Source organism: Oryzias latipes, chromosome 13 (assembly GCF_053564925.1).
Source record: "Oryzias latipes strain Hd-rR chromosome 13, Olatipes_Hd-rR_3.1".
Lineage (NCBI taxonomy): Eukaryota > Metazoa > Chordata > Actinopteri > Beloniformes > Adrianichthyidae > Oryzias > Oryzias latipes.
The window spans coordinates 16,141,348-16,164,473 of record NC_136249.1 but is presented as its reverse complement, the minus strand read 5'-3'; the positions used below and the strand labels follow the sequence as shown (position 1 = coordinate 16,164,473).

The following is a 23,126-nucleotide window of genomic DNA, read 5'->3' as shown; positions in this document are numbered from 1 at the left end:
TGCAGTTTTGTGAACGTGCATTCAGCCGATGGTGGGAGGGACGTCTTCTTTTGTTTCTTTATTGATAACTATCTCCTGTCCGCCACCAAAATTGGTAGAAACTCTTCGTGAAATCGTGCTAATCTTGCAAATCTTGCTCCAGGTTTGTTTTTTCACAACTATATTATGATGTACATATGAAAGACCTGATGTCGTGTAATTCCGGCAGGACACATGCTGCAATTATTAATTTCTCCTTTGTGATACAACACTTGGAACTGAAAAGGCCTCTACCCTTATGTCGCTGCCAAATCCGAGTCCCTGATTGGTCAAAGTCATGGACTTATGAGATCACTGCTTGGTTATAACGCAACATTTAGAAATGTTGTGTGTGGCGTGTGCCCGCTAAAAGGTGGTCATGGTTCTTCAACCTGCCGCCTTCTGTCCCTCCCCTCTACCCCCTACCCCCCGCCTTTGTCTGTGTCCAGCCAGAGTCTGCTGGGCTCAGACAAAAGGGTGGTTCCTGCCATGGAAAGAGCAAAGGTCTTGACTTTGGTGTTTGGTCGGGGGGTTGGTGTCTTGTCTGTTTGTGGCCTCACTCTGCCTTTTCCATCTCCCTATTCTAAATATATCCACTGTTTAGATCCTTTATTTGTTTTTGATTCTTTAATATCAGGGGACAGAAATGATTGACATTGTAGATTCTAAAGGACGATACGGTTTGAAACAAAAATCTCACCCACTACATGAATGGTGACGCATTTGCTGCAGTTCATTTTATTCCTCCAAGGAGAAACTAATTAATAACTGAGCATATCCCATATCCCGGGCACAAAGCTGGGTGTGGTCAATGTCGTGTGTTGTTAAATTCATTCAGATCCATAAGCTTTAACGTGTTTTTCTCCACTCTGGCAAGACAAACCTACAGTGACGTGACCTCCTGATGTCACTGTGTGTTTGTGTATTTGTACACCAGCCTTTAATCTGAAAGGTTCAGGACAGAAGTCAGGCAGCAGCTGTGAGAGGTAGAAGTTTACTTTTTTGGTTGCAGGACAAAGCTGAGAGCTGCTGTCAAAGTAGAACTATTCATGATCTTTGAGATCCTGAATCTGCTGAACTACATTAACAAAATAGTTTTCAAAAAAAAGATTAAATCTTTTTTAGAGATAACTTTTAAACATAGCGTTTTGAGATTTTACCCAAAATGTAAAGCACATTCTAAATAAAATATATTGTTATTATTATTATTATTATTATAACTCTTGTGAAAGAATTCAACGTGTGTGGTAAACCTGCTCTTTTGTCAGTCTGGAGACAAATGAAAACCCAGAGAGCAAGTTGTCCACTTCTTGCTGTGATTTGCTGAAATTTCATCCACATAGATGGATGTTGTGATCTGTACCTCACCTTTGGAGTGAACAGAAAGTAAAATGAAAGGGGAGAGCCCCCACCCCCTTCTACCTGCCCTCGCAGGCTGAGCGACTGCTACAGGCCCCTCCCCTGCCTTTGTCACCCGGGTCAGAGCTTCACATGTCAAATTCATGACATGTTGGTTTCATCCCCATAGCAATCATTTTATTATAATTTTTTGGTTGCCTGGAGGTGATGAACATGTCATTTCTAGAAGAATCGGCAAAGGTAAATTTCCGTGGCAATTGTGGTTTCTTGTTTACCGTGTACCTAATATATTCATTATGTAAGTCATGTTGTTTGAATGATCTTGAGCCAACAATTTATGTGTTACACATAAATTTATGTCACACAGAAATCACAATAAAAATGTGAAAATCACCAAATTTCACACTTCACCACAAAATGGCCGTCAAGCTATAGGTCCTGTGGCCATCCCATAATAATTTTTGATATCCCCAAACCGTGTGTTTTGGTTTTGTTACTTAAATCTGAAAAAAAAAGTGGAGCCCCATAAGTGATCTCGATCCAGATCATTTTTTGAACGTTTCTCCCGCTGTGATGTCATTCCTTTTTTGTGGGGATCGTACTAGATGTGCAACTTTTTGTGAGTTTTTGAGTTTTTGGCGAGGGTCAAATTTGCTCAAAGGCGCTGTAAGAAAGAAAAATTGTGAAAAGAATCTGGTCCTTACAGTCCACGATGGCTGTGGGACAGAATCATCTACGATGTCCTTCACAGTTTTTCCCCCAGACTAATATAAAGATCAATCTGCATGACACGAAAGCTTAATAATAAAAGCAAAAAGTGAGATTTAGGCATCCGTCTATTGTCCTCTTTTGTAGTTCCTACCTTAAACCAGCAGATGGAGAAATGAGACAAAAGAGACAAAAGCAGTTCAGCAGAGGAGCTCAGTGTGAGCGAGGCGGCTGAGGTTCTTTCAGGGCGACAAAAATGATCCGTACTGTGAGCAACCCATCTATAAAACACAATTTTTAAGGTACAAAATATACTTTTTAAAGGAAAATTTAGGCTGTATTTTTATTTATAGAAATTATTTTCAATTAGAAGTCGTCATTAGTATTTCTAAATTGTGAGATGACATCCAGCAAAGTCAACAATATGTAGAGACAGAATATTGATTCTTTAATTATTTATATTTTCATTTTTACCCATAACTGTAAATTTTACCTGAACATACGTTAAACTAATTGATGATCAAATTGTTTATGCTACAATACATTTAAATAAATTGAGGTTGGCAGATCAAAAGAATTGAGTTCCCAGTTCATTCCAAACCTCTGCATTTTAATATAATTTTCAAACCACATTTGAATTTTCGCTACATCTAAATCTGTCTTCAGGATGAGCCTCAGCACTGAACAGTCACGTTGGGTGGAGAAGTGGGTCCAGATGAGGTTTTTTTTTTGTTTTCTAAGAAACACACCTTCCAGCCTCAAACCCCCTCCCCTCAGAGAAATGAGAGCAGAGATGATTTCCTTCCCTGCTCGCCGTCTCCCTCGCACCCCCTCGGCTCGCCCCCCTCTCCTTTGCTGTGCAGTGTAAACACAGCGTTCCAGAGGAATGTTGGACTCGCTGACCTCCGCCGCAGTTCATCGGGTTCAGCCTGGCCGCGGTGTGCTCCGGCAGCAGCAGCAGCGACGGCGCTGATGATGGCAGCAGCAGAACCCTCCCAACTCTCCTCCTCCTTTTCTCCCATCCTCCTTCAGGGACCCTCCCTCTCACCATCACTCTTTTCTCCTCCAGTCCCCCATTCTGCTCTCCACAAATGCAGCCTCCCCTTCCTCCTTTCACTCCTTTCTTTCATCATTTCTCCTGATTATATTTTTGATAATAGTTCTTTTGATGACTGCATCACTCTCGTTTCCTTACACAAAGACCGTTGTCTGCAAAGCTGCATCATTACTACAATCCCATTCTCTCATTCCACCTTAAACCCAAAGTAGATTCAGCTTCTCCTAGTGAAAGTCAGGTGGATCAGGCGGTGAAGAAGAGCATGCTGATTCTTCCAAAGTGTCCACGGCTGACATTAGGTCTGGCAGTTTTGCCTGACTGCGCAGCGCTGAGCAGACTATAAATATTCTCGCGATGTCACTCAGCATGAATGTGCAGCAAGGCCAGACGGTTTATTTGTGTCCCGTCCCGATGGTGTTGCAGGATCTGCCGCTGTGTCAGACTGACTGGCTGCCTGTATGCATGTCAACATGCACACTAAGCCCACCAGCGACATCCAGCTCTGCAGCATGCTTATGCTGGATTCATGAGGGGCCTGCGCTTCAGCACTCTTTGGTCTTTGCAGCTCTAAATTAAATTCAACAAGCTATAAATGAATAAAAAAATCGGAAGTAAAAAATTGATCAAATCTGTTTTTCCTTTGGTTTTAAAGACCCACTCCAGATAAAATTGTGTTTTGGGGGATTTTAACATGTTCTTGTAGCATTTTTCTGATAATGGAGGATTAAACCCAAAACTGCATTTCTGAGTATTTGTAAACAAAGGGGTTGATGGGAAATAAGGGTGGGCTCCCACTGCCCCAACAGTCTCGCCCACAACCTAGAGGTGAATTTCTAATGAACTACTGTCGCTCTGCAGAAACTATGTCCTAGAAAATGGCACAGGTTTTCTGATTTTGGCTATAAACGGAATAACTTTATTCAAAAGACCACTGGGGATGGTATTAAAATAGATCAAAAGATGATCAGTGGGTCTTTAAGCGAGCAGAGAATGAAACAACGCAAAATGATTTTCCACCCAACAGGAAGAACTGATTTCCTTTTTTTAAACCACCTTGAATTATAATTTGAAATCTTCACATTTATTTACCAAAATACACAGACTTATGATGGAAATCAGATTTCAATGCAAATCAATTATTTTGAATTAAAGTGATACATTTCGATAAAAGTGAGACTACAACATGATAAAAAAAAGTCCCTCTGTCATTTTTCCCTCAACAGCTCAATTGAACTGGACCTGTGTGTTTGTAGTTGTCGTGTTAACAGCGCTGCAGCCCACGGTGTGCCAATAACAGAAATGTTCTGTGTGCACTCTGTTTCATGTTCTTTTTACGTGACCAACCTCGGAGCATTTCAGAAAAGATGAGGCGGATTAGCAGCTACATCTACCGTTGAGAATTTGACGCTGATCACTCACTGAAGATATGCTAGTGAAGCGTGGCGCTCAGTTTAGTGCGAACGCACATGTGCAGAGGATGTTCGATTGGCCATTCTACATGTCAATCGAGTGATGTACTTCACAGCGAGTATGATGATTAGCTGGCGGCAATTTAAAAAAATATTTTATTGGTTCATTTATTTTTAATGGCCCGCGATCTACTCGTTCCTCTTTCACGATCGACATGTTGGGCACCTGGGGTATTGAGGAATAAAAAACTAAAGAAAGGATAGACTTGATATAATTGATATAATTGATATTCTTCACATCACTAAAGTACTTTATCACTGTAAGGTAGAAATGATCTATTTTCTTTAAACAAAACCTCATGTGGTCAAAGAAGTACTAAAGCGAATCTGAACATTCTGCCTTCTTTTTAGGTTTGACGTTAAAATAATGGAAACAATTTGCAGTGAATTACTTTGCCCTTTTAATAGTTATTTTTAGATCATATTTATAACATATATTTTTAGTGTTGAGGAAACAAAACACCTGATTAGACATACAATTCACCTATTTAGATCATCATTTACAAAGGGTTTCATCCGAATTTTTCTTCAACCAAATCTCTTGTTGTGAAAAACACATTTTTAAAATCAGTTTTAGGCTTTTTGTTAGCCAAGTCTGTGCTAAAAAGAAAGACATCAGAACCTGCAACATCTTGACTGATGTGACTGTTGTGATGTCTGTCTGCACCAGTTACCAGCTTCATTCTAGATTAAATATTTTGAAGAATACAGTATATTGTCTTTTGGAGTTTTTTATCTGCAATTTTTTTAGAACGTAGACACTTTTTATTTTTCTGTCTTTCTGAATATTTCTGTTTTGATGCTTATGTAAATGTCTTTATAAAGCAAAAGTCACTTGACCCTAATCTGTCAGCACCAGGTTTGGTAGAAATCTAAAAATAAAAGCAGGTTTGATTTATACGATGTGGCGGCGTTTGTACTCACATCAAGTGATTGTGTGGCGGCGTTTATGCTCCCACCCTGAGTCTGTACCGTCAGATGATGCTAAATGTAGGTCAAATTAATCTACTAATGTGGGCTAAAATGCAGATTGTAGCAGGTAAACTTTAGAAAATTCAACTTGAAAGAAGGAGAAAAATAAATTAAAATGAAGAAATGATTACCATCAGAGTTTCATTAGTTTTTTTCTGAGGGATCTTTGGCGGCTTCGATGTAGCAGCGCTTCCTCAGGAACTCATCAGGTTCACAGCCTAAAGGACCGAGGCTGACCTCTGCTGGTCTCTGACCAGTAGTGTTGAGTTGCTGCCAAATAACTTGTCCGTCACAAAACGTCTTCAGTGCTGAATGAAGAGTGAATGACCACAGGCTGCTGACAGAACAGAACGTCTGCTCAGAAGCTGCAGCAACATCTCTGTTCATCAGAAACAACCTGCAGAAGTCTGAAATAATCCTCTGTCCATTTACATTCTAAAAAAGTGAAGATACTTTTGTAGTCATCTGTCATGTGGGGTGAAAGTCCATCAGCATCCACAATATTCTTCCAGACAGAAGACTCTGGTCCGGGGACGGAGAAAGCAGAGGATTGATGGAGAATCTGGCAGATGGCTGGAAATATCCCCTACTAAATTATTCATCCAGTTCTTAGGCAGAACAGACACTTTTATTGCTAAAAGTGAGTGTTAAAAAACAACTGTTGATGAAATTAAATCTTAATCAAGTTAGTCTAAAGCTTTGTTTGGGTGTAAAAAGCTTTGGAGGTTCAAACTCAGGGCAGCGTTTCTTATTTTTTATTTGATCTTTATTTATCCAGGCAACACCAATTAAAAACAATATTCTTTTTTTCAACTGTGGCCTGGTAAAAGGCAAGACCTTTTGAGAGAGGGAAAGAAAAAGGGGTTACAGGAAACAGGCAGAAAACATCAGCAAGAAGACAAGAAAGTCTAAAATGACATAAATTATCATGCTGTATTATAGCAGCTTTTTCCTTTAACATGATTATTAAGATACCTTTCAAAACTGCTTTTAAAATAAAAGTGTCCAACCTGAGTGTTTTTTTGTAAATCATTCCAGCCTCTGGCAACAGCAGACTAAAAGGACAAAGAACCAAATGCGGAGCACGCTGATGTAACTGCACCTTTTTATGTGCAAACCTGCAGAGGAGACGGGGATCGAGAGTTTGGCTCTCAGTTTATGTCATGTTAACGTTGTGGGCAGACATAGGTGCTTCACTGCAAAAAGAGGTAGCCTAAATTATGGAAAAGGACACTAATCTTTAGAAGAAAATTGCTGGAAAGTAGTAAGAATATCTGCTTATTCAGTCATTTTTGCTGAACAAGAGTCTTATAATATAATATCAAGAAATGAGGAGTACCACATAAGCATTCAAAAAGGGAAGCCTAAGCTAAAAATCTGACTGTTAAAAAGAATTACTTCAAGTTGAATATAATACAGCCCAATAATATATATATTTTGCTAGTTGGAAGCAAATGGTTTGTATTTTTGGAGTGTTTCCTGTAGTTCATTTTGATTACAGTGACAAAAAACTAGTTTAAAAAACTAGGCTCATTTCAGAACAAAATGTGAACAAAATGACAATCTTAGTAAGAGTATGACCATCTTAATAAATCCTCATAAATTCCCAAACTAGCACTTAATCTTAGAACATAAATCTACATTTTTGTTTCACAAAATAATGACAATGAATGCCAGTCTAACTTCATAAAAGTTGTTTGCCTTTAAAAGAATCTCCTTAAAATGAAATCCAAAATTACAGGTTAAATTATTTGGACTCATTTTATTGCTAAGATCAGAAATATACTTTCTAAGAGTGATGCTGAAAAACTCATCCATGCATTTGTTACGTCGAGGCTGGATTACTGTAACTCCTTGTTAGCAGCGTGTCCTAAGAGTTCCTTAAGAAGTCTCCAGCTTGTTCAGAACGCAGCAGCTAGATTGTTAGCTGGAACCAGCAGAAGAGATCACATCACTCCTGTGTTAGTTTCGCTCCATTGGCTCCCAGTTGATTCCAGAATCAAGTTCAAGATCCTCCTGTTAACCTATAAGGCCTTACATGGAATGGCCCCGTCCTATATTAAGGACTTCATAGTCCCTTACCACCCAAATAGAACACTTTGCTCGCAAAATGCAGGACTTCTTGTGGTTCCTACAGTTAGTAAAAGTACAGTTGGAGGTAGAGCGTCTGGCCACCAAGCCCCTGTCTTATGGAATAAACTCCCAGCTCATGTAAGAGAGGCCGATTCAGTTTCTACATTCAACGCTAGAATGAAAACATTCCTCTTTGGACAGGCTTATTATCAGACTAGTTAGTATTCAGAGATTATTTAACTTAATGTTAATTTGTTTAAATTAAACTTAATAACTTTTTCCTTTAAAAGGCTGCTAGAAGTTGAAGCTGGGGTAACTATGGTACACTGGGGTTCTGTCCTCTTTCCTTTTTTACTTCTACCCTTCCTCTCCTCTATTCTTGATCATAATTTATCATTTAGTTCTCCATGCCTCTGTTTGGTGCAGTGCGATTCATGTATTGTCCCTCTTTTCCTCTCCCCTCCTGGGGAGTGGGAGTGCTTCCAGACTCCAGTTGGCTCATCCGTGCTCCAGTTCCTGACCATCTACCTCGCCTTTGCTCCTGCTCCTACACCTGGCTGTGGATCCTGCCTTTGGCTCATCTCTGGCTCGTCTCTGCTCTGTACCTGACCGAGTACCTCGTCTCTGCTTCTGCTCCTACACCTGGCTGTGGATCCTGTCTCCGGCTCGACTCGCGCCTTTGACTGTCCCCACAACCACGGCTGGATGAAGCTCGTCTGCTGGACTTTTATATATATATATATATATGTAGTTGTAGATTTAGATAAGTTAATTCTTCTCTAAGAGTTCTGGTAAATCGCCTGTCCGTCCTGGGGGAGGATCCCTCCTTCATCTGGGCACCCCTGAGGTTTCTTCGTTTTTTCCGGAATCCGTTTTTTTTGGGAGTTTTTCCTTACCGCGAAGGGGGGTCTAAGGGCAGGGATGCCAGTATAGCATAGTCAGTTTGTTAGTTCATTTTAGTATTTTCCTATTGAACTCTTTGTATTCGTGATCCTTGTAAGTTCATGTTTTACTTCGAAGCCCATGGAGACGACTGTTGTTGTGATTTTGGGCTATACAAATAAAATTGAATTGAATTGAATTAATAATAATTTCCTTATTTCCAGATCAAAGCTCTTGATGAGACACAAATTCTGGATTTTGCTGATTTTTAGAAAAGCTTTAGAAAAGGTGTAGAGCAAAGAAACGTTAAAAACATTCTAAATGGTAAAATATCTCTAATGTCTAAAACCTAAATCTGTGCAATGATCGAATAGCTTCCAGAGGTGCTAGGTAGTTATGAATGTTCTGTACTCTGAGTATCAGAATAGCACTCAGCAGACTCCATCTGGCTTCTCTGTTGTTTGGGTAGTTTAGGTATCCCATTACATATGGTATAAGATGTAAAAACTTGCTTTACGGAAGAAAATCTTGAACAGTTGATCATGAGAACATCTTATTTTAATTCATGTCTCTATGCAATATTTTTAGCAGAGAGTTTAATTGTGATGGTGAGCAGTCTTGTTTCAAGAGACAAGTTACTTGATTTAGGGAAACTGTGAAGCTTTAGTCGACTCATGAAGCCAATGCTTTTGACAACAGCAGGTCAGAAATTTGACTTTGAATTTGATAATATTTTCTAGAAATAAAGATAGCTGGACTTTTTATTTAAGGGGGAAATGTAAACATATACATATTTTAACTCATTTTCGAGCAATGCACAATTAATGTAACACATAATGTTTCCAATTACCATACTAGGTATCTAAATAGGTGTGTTTGTGGCTAATTGACGATTACAGTTCTCTTGTATTCTATACTTTTAATTTGAAGGACATGTTTTCCAGTGTGCTACATGGGGGTGTAGTGGTTAGCCTTACAATGAGAAGGTCCTGGTTCAAATCCCATCTGGGCTCCATCTTGTGGAGTTTGTATGTTCTCCTTGTGCATGGATGGGTTTTCATAGGTTCATTAATGTCTCTAAATTGCCCTTAAGTGTGCATGTGGGGCCTGGAGGGCAAACAAGTGAGAAGAGAGCTGGTCCAGTCAGGAGCAGGACGTACGGTCTGACTGTGGAGGTCACAACTTGCAGAGTCCCTTATCTTCAGCGACCAGCAGCTGTTCCTTATGAGGATTACTTACGTGAAAGCAGGAAGTACCTCAGTTTTTGCAGAACTTCATCCTGACCGTCTCTCTGCTTGATGTAAAATACCTCCTTCTTTTATTCACCTCTCTAAGTAAAATATTCCACATTTGTGGGACAAACAGATGCAGGTGCGCTCCTCAGCATTAGGCTCCAGGGAAATAGAGCAGAGAGGAAGCTACGTGCCTTCACCAAGCCAGAGCTGTCTGGTGTCATAGCAACCAGTGCAGATTACCCCACCCTCCATCCGTCAAAGAGGAAGGGAGTGGAAAAACAGAGATGACATCCACCACAGGGTTTTAAATGATCGGGCATGAAAAATATTCAGCTGTAAAGGATTTCCACACAGTTATGAAGTCGTCGCCCCCCCCAAATCAAACAGCTCTGATAAAGTGAGTGGAGGACGCAGATGTGCAGCTTTGCTTTTTAGATCACGTGTGCACAGGGATGCAGAGGCGGTTGCACATGGCTTAAGCACAGGGAGAGAAAGAGGATGAAAGAAGATGAGGATGCTGGAGCCTGCGGGGCGTGGAGCGCCGCTCCATTGTGTAAGACGGGCGTGGAGCGACTGAATGGCAGCAGGAGGAAGAGGAGGGAAAGAGAGGAAGAGGGGAAGAAGCCAAGGTCTTGTGAGGACACTGACTGCAGTCATAGTCTGAGTTACATCACAGCTGAGCTCAAACTCAGCCCCCTCCCCTCGGTTTCTGCCACCATCTAACTCCTATTTAACTGTCAGGTTAAACACTGGGCTATTTGTGATTTTAACCTATACACATTACAATAAAAACATTTCTCCATCTTTTTTTGCTCATGAGAAACCTAAAGATTTTTCACACCACATATCTTTCAAAGAGGAATTATTTCATATGGCAGTGAAAGTGCTCAGAAAATATCCACCTTTGACAGAAACCACAAACAGCAGCATCCTGAACTCCAGGATTACAATGTTGCTCACAACCAATTTTCAATTTATGAAAGGATGAAATCCTACGCTCATTCTGGAAATAAGAAGGTTTTAACTCTTCTTGTTCATCTCTGAAGAACCATCTTAAAACCTGCAGTACTAGAAGTTCTGCTGGTTGTAGCTTCAGAATCAAAGTTTGACGCTGAAGCGGGATGCTTCTTCATGAAAACTGGACATCTATTACCGTGACGGAGATCAGCAGGTACATGTTTCCTTTGGCAGAAAGGAGTTATGTAGTTTGACTTTTGGCTCAACATAAATTAGCATTTTTTTATATCTAGAGCATGTATGAATGCTGAAAGACAGAGCTGCTGCAATACAACTTAACAAATTAATCAAAATTTCACATACAAACAACCTAACCAAAACCAAACAGATGATTTTAGGATGGAAAAATTATAAAGAAAACTCGGTTTACTTCTATCACCTGTGTTAAAGTTTAAGTTAGAGATGAGGAAATTACACAGTCAGAGCGGAGTTTGCGTGGCACCTATGTATCACGTGGAAATCCCATGCATGCAGCATTAGGTCAGTAAGAAGCCACCTCAATAATGACTAGAGGTGGTGTAAGGACGCCGTATGACAGCAACACCCGTACATCATAAGTGTGTGAAACTTCCTTTAGCCTTACGAAAAAATTCACTATAAAGTTACCTCACGCATCAACAATGGTGCGTTCCACTTTTATGTTGTCCCTTGGGGTGGCTGTAAGAGACTGCAAGACAAACCTGCGCTCCTCTTAGGATGCCACCACTCCTCTCTATAACCCTTTACGGGCCTGGACAACCCAAAAACCAGCAGCACTTGTATGGACCTTAGGTTCACAGGAATCCAGAAAAAGTTTAGAACCTGAAGACTTTCTCAGAAACCGATACTGGGTCAGAACCACGAGAAAGGCTTGAAGATAAAGGCTGGAATGTGCAGGTATTGCAAACTGTAATTGGAGAGTATAATAAATGACTAAATTGGACCGAGGACAAAAACTGACAGAAAAAACCTTGTGGAACAAGAACAGAAACTATATAACAACCAAAATAAAACCATCACTAAAAAGCAAAAATAAAAAACAACAAAAAGTGCAGGGTGTCACTGAAACAGGAGATAAAAAGTTGCCTGATCGCAATCATTCTGTGTAACATGTGGAAAAAGTTTGGATTCCTAAAAGAACTTCTCACATGCTGGTATAGTCACCTTTTGGTTCTAATTGTATCAACAGCTGAACCACCAACCCAGACGTTTTTTTTACATATTTTATGTTGTAATACGTGTGTTTGGGGGGATGCTGATCTCACATTTAAAAGACCTTTAGCCGTGATTTCCACATAGAGGGTAATATTTTCATCAATTCAGATAAGCTTCTGGTTGGAGGATAAAAATGCTGGAGGTGGTGCTGTGCGTTTGGTGCAGTGTTTAATTTGTCTGGACCTCCGTGCAGAGCATTCAGAGCATTGGGCGTGGCTTGCTCAAGCTCTGAAAAACCTGATGAGAAAGGAGAACATCTGCTAAATGTGCGCATGTGTTGTGTCTGAAGGTCAAACTATCTCCTCACCCAGCTTCATGGAGACCTGCCAGCACTGACAGCAGCTGATGCTGCTGCTGCCGCTGCTTTGGGTGTCTGCTTCTTCCTCTGCAGGTCAATGATCAGGTAGCAGAGTCCTGCTTTACCTGCTGAACCAGCCGATGAAAGAACAGTTGGTTCTTTACTGAGACAAGCAGCGCAGAAATGTTTTATTTTTTTTTACCTCATCCTTCATCTTGTCCACATATTCAGGAAAGATTGGATGTTATATGAAAGAGTAGTTAAAATGGGACATACCGTAAATCTTCATACCGTTCATCATCATGGAGCGTGTGTTATTTCGTGTCACCGGCGACATCGCCTGTGTTAAAGAATTTTTGGATTTGTAGATAGAATTTTTGTGCTTCAATGCCAGACTAACTGTATTTAAAATCAGGCTTTATTTAAATGACCTTAAAATCAAGACTTCTTGGGTTTTTTGGGTTTGGGGATTTTTGTGAGTGTGATGAGCCAGTTCTAGTGTTGTTGGACCATGTTGGGGATATGAACGTGCCCAAGTCAAATCTGGACCAAGAAAAACTGCAAATGTGCAGTCTAATTATTCTTATCTCTATGTGATCTTTAACCCATTGGTCAGATTACCAGGTGTTTCAAGAATGTGTCTCCAGAATGTCCAACCTTGATCCACTGGAGTCTATGCTTCTGTTTTTGTTGGTCCTGATCAGTCCGAACAGGTGATTTCAGATTTTGATTACACAATTCCCTTGTTTGGGTCATTATAAACTTTGGTGAAAATACTAAATAATGCACACAACATAAAAAAGTTACCTTCTTTTTCTTTAGGCCTACATACTGAAAGCAGCATAGAGGCAGAAAGTGGATGTTGCCCAAAAAATGAGAGCATAAAAATGCAGACTCAAGCTTTTTTTCTGGTTGGAATGTGAAGCCAGATGTTGAGGATCTTAGCAGGTATGCCTGAAAGAAGTCCAAAAACAACACGTTACCAAAGGAAGCACACAGAGAAGTTAATAACGTTCAAATGCAAGTTAATAAAAATATAATAAACACAATAAGTGACTGTTTACTGTCTTTCTCGTGATCCTCTTTCTATAATCAAAATGTCGACAGCTGGACGGGTGTAGTGTTAGATTTTGTGAGTACAGCCTTTCTCACGTCGCCCTGGCTTGTGTCCTCTTTTTCAGGTATCCACTTTCTGGAGCCATATGCTGTGCGTGGTGTTAGAGTCCCAGTCTGCAGGCCACGCTCAGTGTCCTGCTGTTTTCAGGTCACAGCTTTTCTCATCCAAACAAAGGCCACTCCGATAAGAGCAGCTGAGCGTTAAAGAAAATTTCCAAGTAGACACTTCTTTCACTGATCCACTTTCAGCATAACTGTTTATTTTCTGTAACAGCAGGTCCTGTGATAGCAATAACAAAATAAAAAATAGCTGTCAATTATTAGTGGAAAATCCTTCTTCGAAATCAAATCTGTTTTGTAGAGCAAAGATTAATGTTCCTTCATGTTTTAGAGAACATAAGTAATATAATTTTTATAGATGACTGTCTGAGACAGCCATTAGTTTAACTAAACCATTATAAAAGCATCTTAAATGTGAATTTCCATTTAATTTTTTACCAGAAAAACACCCTTCTGATATTGCACTGTGGTTACATGTCACAAAGGTCATTTTATCTATGTGCTCCAAAAGCAGAAGAATCAAAATAATCTAAAAAGTTCTTGTAATCATTCAACAGTCTTCGCTTCTGTCTTGTCTACAGTGCTAAAAAGAAAATAATTCATATAGCTTTTTGAATTCCGATTCTGTCACTCATGTATATGTGACAGACAGAACTGTGGGGGGTAGTTTGTCCCTCATGGTGCACCATAGGCCTACCTTCATGGCCACCACGGTTGTGTCCGACTTCCTTCCCCACACACTATATAGTGCACAGCACTTCTCGTCTAAACATGGATTGTTTTTTAATGCTATGATGGTATTCTCTTTCTGAATTTTTTGTATAGATTGGTTATTTTGATGCATGATAGCTCAGATAGGGGTTTTGAACAAGACACTGTGCTGCTGCACGAGTGTAGAAACAGGAAGACTCTTCCTCACACTACTGTCCTAGAAATGCTCTCAGAGCTGCTCGGTGTATTCTGTTTGAAGCTCTGGTTTGACGGCTTCATTTGTGAAGCATCTCAATTAGGAGGCATATTTTTGCCGACATAGCCCCACTCCCAGACTGTCTCACCAGAACATGAAAGCCGGGGCTTAAAGAAGTCATCACACTTCTCGGCGAGATGGGGAGAGACACACACACATTCGCTCGCTAAAAATAGAGGCAGCTATCCTACTAAGGCTGGTTAATGCTTCTCACTCCAGACAGTTGAATTTGCATATCTTTAGTGTGTCTTTTTTCCTTGCTCTCTGTTTTTCTGTTGTGTGAAACTGTCTGGTTTCTCATCAGAATTCTCCGGAGGCCTCACACTGCACATCAGTAGGGAGCTTTTTGCATAAAAGAAGCCCAGAAAAAAAGAGCTTGAAAGGATTTCAACAGTTGTACCACCACCTACTCTACTTTCCCCTTTCAATCCACCCTACTCGGGCTTTCAGGTCACAGACATGAACTCTGTCTGGTCTGTAAGGATAGACAAGAAATGATGGAGGCTCTGTTCTGTACAGATTAGCCTTTGGAGCTGTCACATTCTCACGCCTCCATGGCCACCTCTTAAGCTTCCCAACCAGCTGCCAGAACATAAATACTTCATATGTGTGAAGTTTCAACGTGGCTTTGGTTTCTTCACAAATCAGTGAAGCTGAACGCTAAGAAAATGGACAACTCAGAAACAACACAGGACCATACTGAAGATTTGTTAAGCTTGGTGAGCCTGTAGAGAGAAAAACGAGTTGAGACGAAAGTGCGTTGCCCGAATTGTTCCTTTTTTTGGACGCCCCAAAACTTTCACACTGCACAAGGAACCCCTTAGTGCTGTTCGTGTGATAAGTGTGTGCTCTTTGAATCCAGCATGACTGTTAGAAATGAGGAAATTAGACAATCAGAGTGTAGTTGTGTAGATATTCTGTGGGCATCCTACTGTCACTCACCTTTCACATGCGCCCCCTGTGCATGTGACATTCCCACGCGGTCAGTAAGGAGCCAGAACTCACACCTTACTGATAACTAGAGTGTGGTGTAAGAACACCGCAAAACAGAATCACCTGTGCGTCATGTGTCCGGGTGACTTGCATTATCCTTGCAAATTCTTCACAATAAATTTACCACACGCACAACAATGGAACGTCCTATTTTCATGATGTCCCTTGAGGTGACCATACACAAACCTCAAAGGAACTGCAAGACACACCTGCGCTCCCTTTAACCCTTGTGCTATCTTAGATAACTCCACCCTTACATTGACGTGTTCTCCCTACCATGACAAAGGTGGATAAAGGTGGAAAGATTCATATAATCCATGGACACCAGTGAAGATCACAAATCATTGAAGAAATAAGGTTCAGCGCACTGTCTAGTGGGTCTAGATAACCCAACTCCCAATGGTAAAGTGCCAAGGATAGCACAAGGGTTAGGATCCGGCCGCTCCTCTCTACGACCCTCCACGGACTCGAACAACCCATTGTTCCCGTAACAACCTTAATCCACCCCCCCCCCCCCCCCCCCCCCCGTGTGTTTGAATGTGACTAAGGCTTTAATGAGATGGTCCTAATATCTTTCTGTAATGCACTTGATCATATTTATTATAATGCTACCTGTGGTTTTATCCTCCATTTCTGTATTTCTATTTCACTGTTCTATGATGCAGACAAGCATGTCTTATGTCTGTCTGTGGATCCTGGTCATTCCAGCGTTGTCCTTTGCTGTTCCAGCTCAGCTTTATGTTTATTTATTTTATTAATTTTTCATTTTACAGTCTGGTTTGCACTGTTTATGTGGATGGCATTCATTATGGATGGCAACGTACAAAAACCCAATTCCTTCACTCTGCACATAACAATAAACTCCTTGAACCTTACAGATTTTGACTGATAGATGCATTACCGGCCAGCCTTCATGCTTGTTGAACCCTGAGAAGACATGAAACTAGACTGCATGTGTTGTTGGCTGGCATTAATGACACTGAAATGTGACCACAAAAAGAGACAAAAGCACAGTGTTCTCCTGGTTCACTTAGATCGCTTTTCCCTTGGTGTAAAATGTGTGCACTTCTTTCCGTGTTTGGTACAGAAATGGCTTTTATCATTCCATTTTGGATGGAATGGACTTTAGCATAAACCTGATAGCTCTGTGATCCATTGTTTTAATTACAGTCTAACTCAGTTGTTGGTGAACATGGTTTTTTCTGTAAACACAGGTTGGGGGGGTCAACAGCTAAATTATTTAGACTTCAGTTTAGGTAAGAATTTTTTTCAGGAGCTCCAAATAAATGTCTGTGTTTTTAAGTTCATGCAGTGTCGGCAATGTATTGCATAAATTGATATTTAATTAAAATTAAATGTTTTTCTCTTAACACTGAAAAACAAAACAACATTTTAACATAAAAGCATGAGTTAAAAGGCAAGTCAAGATAACAACATTTGTTGTGTTAACATAACCTTTCCTTGTATTAAATTTCAATATCTTGTTTAACCAAAGTACTGGTGTTGTATTCTGATATGGATTTGTAAGTAAAGTAAACTTTCTTTTGGCTTCGTTTCAATTTAAAAGTTTTTTTTCAAACAAATTTAGAAACTTAAATTGTGTGAACCAAGAGGTTTCAATCAAAATAAATTGCAAATATCATTCAAAAGAACTCACATATTTGACTAGACCTAAGAAAGACCATAAAAGAATTATAAATTAGAGCTACAATAGGGCAACACCAAGATTCCTTCTCTCATTCATCCATTTTCTTAACCTGCTGCATCCCTTGGAGCTGCCTCAGCCCAACCTGGCCACTGAAGGCAGAGCATACCCTGGACAGGTTACAAGTTTGTATTAGGGCCACACAATCACAAAACACAAACCTACAGGGACAATGTAGAGAAATCAATCAACTCATGAAGCATGTTTTTGGAGTGTGGGTGGAAACACAGGTGGAATGAACATAGGAACTCCGCACAGAAGCATCCTGGCAGGGATTTGAATCACAGCATTCTCACTGTAAGGTAGGAGCGCTAACCACTGCACCACCACGCAGCCTATGGAGTCTGAACTTAATGAAGGCTTCAAGAGGCTTCTTCTTCTGAGAAAAAGGTGAACATTTCCCCGCTTAGTGCCATCTAATTGTTGCAAATTGGAAGTGCCAGAAGAAGATTGAACTTCTAATGTTAAATCAACTGACCGTAAATTCTCTCATATTAAGACGTTTTGTTTAGTTGAGACGTATTTGACTTCAAATTTTAATTTACAACATGACCAAGAGTTTCAAAAATTTCAATATGTAATTTACAGTGACTATGGTGGGTCCATAGAATAAATCAATCAATCAATCAAGAGTAGATTCAGGACCATTTGTTGTTCAATATTTCAACACATAATGGAAAAGGCATAGTATTCTGTGGAATTTGAATTTGTGCCGCTGCTCTAGTCCTCCATGCAGCCTCCCAGCAGTCAGCTAACACTATGGACGGCCCAGGTTAGAGAAGGAATGCTGGAAATAGAGCCAGATAATCAGGAGCCAACTGGACGGTCCAGGAGTGGCATTAATGACATGTCATTCAACCAGGCTTCAACTCCTGCAGTGAAGCTCCCATGCTGCTACACGGGTAGGGGGGAGGCCCTCCACCCTGCCTTCATACTCGCTCTGGGATTCTTTAGAAAGTGCAAAGAGTTTTCTCTTTACATAACTAATGTGACAGTCAGTCACTCAACAAGCTGCTTTAGATTTCTGAAATTAAAAACCCATAAACGTAAGAGGGTGGGTGGGTCAATTCTGTCTGTATCCTTTTCAATTCTTAAAACGAAGGGAAACAAAAGATTAAACTTGGTTTTCTGACTCTGTTTAGTTTTTACAAAGAACTACAAAAAAAGTACAAAAGTACTGGAATTCAACTTGTTTTTTTCAAATGACAATTTCTAAAGAATCTTTGAAATGGAGAGCATATGTGTTTGGTGCAGCTAAAATAATGTCTTTTATTGATTTAGAAACACTGTTGTTGTTCTCTCTGCATCCCCATCACTGCAGGGATGGCTGAAATGTCCTGGTGTTGCGGGTTTTTGGGTTGTCTGGGTCCATATGGTCATTGAGAGGAGCGGCTGCATCCTAAAGGTAGCAGGTGTGCCTTTCATTTTCCTTAAGGAACGTACCATTGTTGTAAGTGTATTGTGAAGTATTCGTATGGTTAATAGAAGTTACACGCACTTATGGCGTGCACATGGCGCTTTCGTACAGTGTCCTTATGCCACACCTATACTGACTGCGCACGAATGCTGCACGCACAAGGTGTGCACGTGACACGTAGATGCTAATGTAGGACGGCCACACAAACTACACTCTTGTCTACTACACTCTTGGATTGTCTAGTATCCTCATTTCTGACAGACAGGCTGCATGCAAGGAGCACACACTTATCACGTGAACAGCATTGATGGAATCCTTGCGCAGTTTTTGGACTTGGGGAGGGTTAAAAATGAAAAATTTGTAAGAAAAAAAACGTGTAAAATCTGCGTCTCACTTCCTACACCCTGACTTAACTTACATGTTGTATACGTGTTGACTAAGACCTGTTACCCGCTGCATGCCCGTAGAAAGTACACATACACAAACATTTTCTCTGTGCGGGCTCACTCAGCGGTCTTGACCCTTTTTTACCAGCAGACAGCTCAAATCCACTTGTGAGGACAGTTGGGAAACGGATTCTTGATTATTTTTAGAAAATTGTCGTTACGAAAGTTGTTATTCTAAGGGTCCAGTCTTTGATTTTTTTTAAAACACAAACACTGATGTTTTGCAGATATCATCTTAATTTGACACTCGGGGAGATTCAGAAAACAGGAAAAGCCTTTAGTCAGACACACAAACAGGTACTGCAGGAATTTATAGTTTTTATTCTTCATTCTTGAATGCATGGGTTTTAAATAAACTCCCAGGTTCACCATAATCGGTCTACATATATTGACAGTAATAATGTAGCTTGTTTGTGGAATGCAGGATGTATTAATGTGTAAAACAAAACAAAACTTTCATTCACAGGAACACAAACTCTTATCTGCTGACAGGAGAAGGTGTTTGTACGTTAGTAAAGCAGAGTTGTTGAACTGCAGCCTGGCTGGCCTTGACCCAAAGGTTGTTAAGATTACAACTCTCATCGCCTAATAGTCAATGCTGTCACATCTGTTCATCAGGCCATAGTTTTACTGAATTGACTCTGAATTGAGTCTGTGTTTATTCTCATTCATCCACATTAATTCCATTGAGGTTGCTGTTAAACTTTACAGCTTTTTTAACCAACTAGTCTGATAAATTCTAAAAACACTGAAAACAAAGTTTAAAGTTTGAAGGGGACCGTGCTTTTGCTGCAGGAGCTCCAAAACTTTGGAACCATCATTCACTTAATGCCAGACCATCTTCCTCACTGGGTTAAACGTTAAACTTCAACCCATGAGGATGTTGGATCCCACAGATGCTTGTGCTTGGTTGAGCTGCTCTGATGGATGTGCTGGGCATGATGAAGCAGTAACAGGAGTGAAGACGAATCCAGGAACAGAGCAAACCAGCAGGCACCATTTTGAATGAAACTATAGAGACTCCATCTTGATAATTTGTTGGAACATTTGCTGCAATGGCTGCTTCCCCACTGAAGAGAAGCAGAACAAAGGAAGGCGGTTGTCTCTCTTTCCTGATAGTTAGACGCTTTCCTTTGTGCTGCCCTTCATGGGTCAGTGCCAGACCCGCTGCTGACTCTGGAATTTTTACTGTAATCTGTATTCCTCACGAATGCTAGTGTCTCCGAACACTAGTAGAATTTTTTTCCCCACTTTCTGATGAATTCAGGATGCTGTGTGGTGCTCTTAGGCTTTTCCCTTTGCAGAAAGTGTTCCTATTTGAAATTTGAGAAGCATTAATCAAATTTCATGTCCAAATCCGCAGAAAAACCCAAAGCCCAAAGTTTCCCTGGAATGTGCCCCCCCCCCTTTCAAAGCTGCTGCCGCCGCTGCAGATCTCAGGCGGTGTCTGATAAATTCATCACAGAAATATTGGTGTTGCACACATACTGTGTAAGGGAATGGGGTGGGAGGAACGGCAGAGGTATCGACCGGCATAGTAACTAATGGCAGGCAGTCAGGCTGTCAGCGCCCTGCGACAGCCCTCCACGGGGGGACTGACAAATGACAGCAGCAGAACCCTGGGAGGGGCATTACAGCTGCTAAAGAAGTATAAAGAAGTTTCTAATATACCGGTAAGATAGGTACTACAACATAACATAACTTTATGTTTCTTCACTTTAATACACCCTTATACATTAAATCTGATTTAATATCCCTCTTAATTTCCACGTGTCACACTCAAAAGAAACATGCATTTGTTTATTTGTTGGTTGGACTCATAAATAAATCTTTCCTAAAAATGCCAAAGTGTTGTTTTGAACCCCACCCCCCACCCCACCCCCCCGCCGCTGCAGTGGTCAGGTGGTGTCTGCTACAATAATCCAGCCACAATCCATGCATTTAGGTTGATTTGGATGAAGCTGATCTTCAGTAAAACATAAGTTGTGGCATCGATTGGAGTTAGCCCTGTTACTAAAGTGAAGGTCAGTCCTCACAACAGGGAAGTCATTTGCTGTGCCATGGTCAAAAAGACCAACATAACTCTGTTGGCTGGCTGGTTGAAGGATATGGTGCCATCTCGCAGCAGTGTGTGACCAGGCTGGTGACCAGCATGACAAGAAGGTGCCAGGCTTTTGTGGCTGTTCATGATTCATCCATAAGGCTTCTGTTTGTTATGAATTGAATTAATTACTGTAGTGTTTTCTGCTTATATTCATTAGTGTGTCAACAGCTGCACCACAAGCTGTGGCCATTTAGATCAATAAAATAAAATACTGAAGACAAGATTGATTGCAAAATAGAGACTGTTCTAGAAAACACATTTGTTGGTTCTCATACGCACCAGTTGGTTGAAATTTACTGCAAATGTATTGATTTGCAGCTTAATTGTAGACGTCCACTGTATTCTTCTTTTAATGATTTTAATGATAAAATGACACCCCTTTTTTTATGTCACAGCAAACAACCTTTGAAAAACATCTTTCTGTTGTGGAAACTAAGAGAGACTCCCAACCTATTCAGGTTTAAACCCTCTTCGTCCAACAGTGCCTGGGATGGGGTCCATCAACCCCCTTGAAAGATGGATGGATGGACGGATGGATGGAGGAATGGGTGGATTTTTCTATAGCTGTTAATGAAATACAACTAGAGATCAATATAATGTTTTTTGTGTGTGATAACTAATGTTAATAGAAAACTACACAGCCATATGAAATTAGTCATTATTAAAACAGATTAACATTTCTCAGGAAGACTACCTACATCTCTTCAAAAGCTTGTTCTGAACTATTTGTCATTCAATATGCTGTCCTTATCACACCTACAAAGCATCATGGGAAACTGTATGTACCCCCTATAAGTAGCAGGCTGCTCTCCTTAGGAGTATTTTCTTTGCTCTCTTTGGTGTGTTTTTCTCACTGTCATGGTACCGATGCAACTTCATCCTATAGGGTGAAAACACACAACCTCCACTTCCTGTTCCTAATCAGTGATCTGACGGAACAACTTCTTTTGTCTAATTTTTTTTTTTGTTATTTTATTTATTAATTAGATGCTTGTACTTTGTGTTAACTTTTAATGTATATAAATAGTAATTATGGGAGAAATTACAAATTACTTCAAAGTACCAAAGCAGAGAAACCATAGAATTCTGAGAATCTTCTATGGTTGTCGTACAGAGACCTTGTTGTGCTTGCCACTGGTGTCACCAGCAGTTCCTGATTCAAGAGGCAGCTATTCAGTCAGGCAAGGGTCACACGAGGACACCATGGGGGAGAGGGGGAGACAAGGATTGTAGGATGGAAGGGAGTGGGATCTTAAAGTGTGGAGAAAGTGAAAAAAAGGAATCAGGGAACAAAGACTTGATTGGACCTTTTCTGAGTTCTCTTGAAGTCTTCCAGTCTGGATTCTTCCTCATTAATCTTTATTCCTGTCTATTGGACACACTTTCAATTCTGTAATCTTGCCTGCCTCACTGACTTTATTTAAGAAGATTACATATATTGTTTGTGGTAATAGGTATACTTCCTATTATATTAAAAACAAAATACTTTTTACAAAAAAGGTTCTGTTGATCTACCAAATGTACTATGTACTACTTCTATCTGTGAAGACTCTCCTTCATTGAGGATGGTTCCATGGCAGAAAAGGTTTAAAAAGGGTCATCTGAACAGGAAATTCAAACACATGGAGACAAATGCATATATTAAGAATATTAAGCTCAAAATTGCATTCTGAGGATTTCTAAAGTTAAAATGTTTGGTATTGTATTTGGGACATAGAAACCATGGCAGTCTACAAGGTTCCTGCTCCACTCCATTCTGATGCATCCACTTGTAGATGACTAGATCAAGGTGTGTCTTCATTTTCCTCGTCTGAGCTGGCATCTGGCTCAGACCTGTACGTCTGGATTGCTTCAATATTGTTCGCCATTTTTCTTGCACCATTACTGTAAGGCTGGGGGGGGGGTGAGAGGCTGTAAGCTAGCGGGAGGGCGTGTAAACAGAGAGCTCTCAGGAATGGGGAGGAGAAGGGGTTGCTCTGTGCCAAAGGTTTCGCCCACAACTCAGAGGTGAATTTTTAATGAACCATTGCAGAAAC

General features: G+C 40.4%; 1 long non-coding RNA gene across 1 annotated transcript in view; it reads left to right on the top strand.

Annotated features, from left to right (window-relative positions):
* LOC144981451 (uncharacterized) overlaps nt 1–18,897 on the top strand; it is a 37,229-nt gene extending 18,332 nt beyond the window's left edge. The window contains exon 5 of the long non-coding RNA XR_013647100.1: nt 18,445–18,897. This is a non-coding gene — a long non-coding RNA (uncharacterized LOC144981451). The remainder of the gene's footprint in view (nt 1–18,444) is intronic.
* Nucleotides 18,898–23,126: the final 4,229 nt, after the last annotated feature.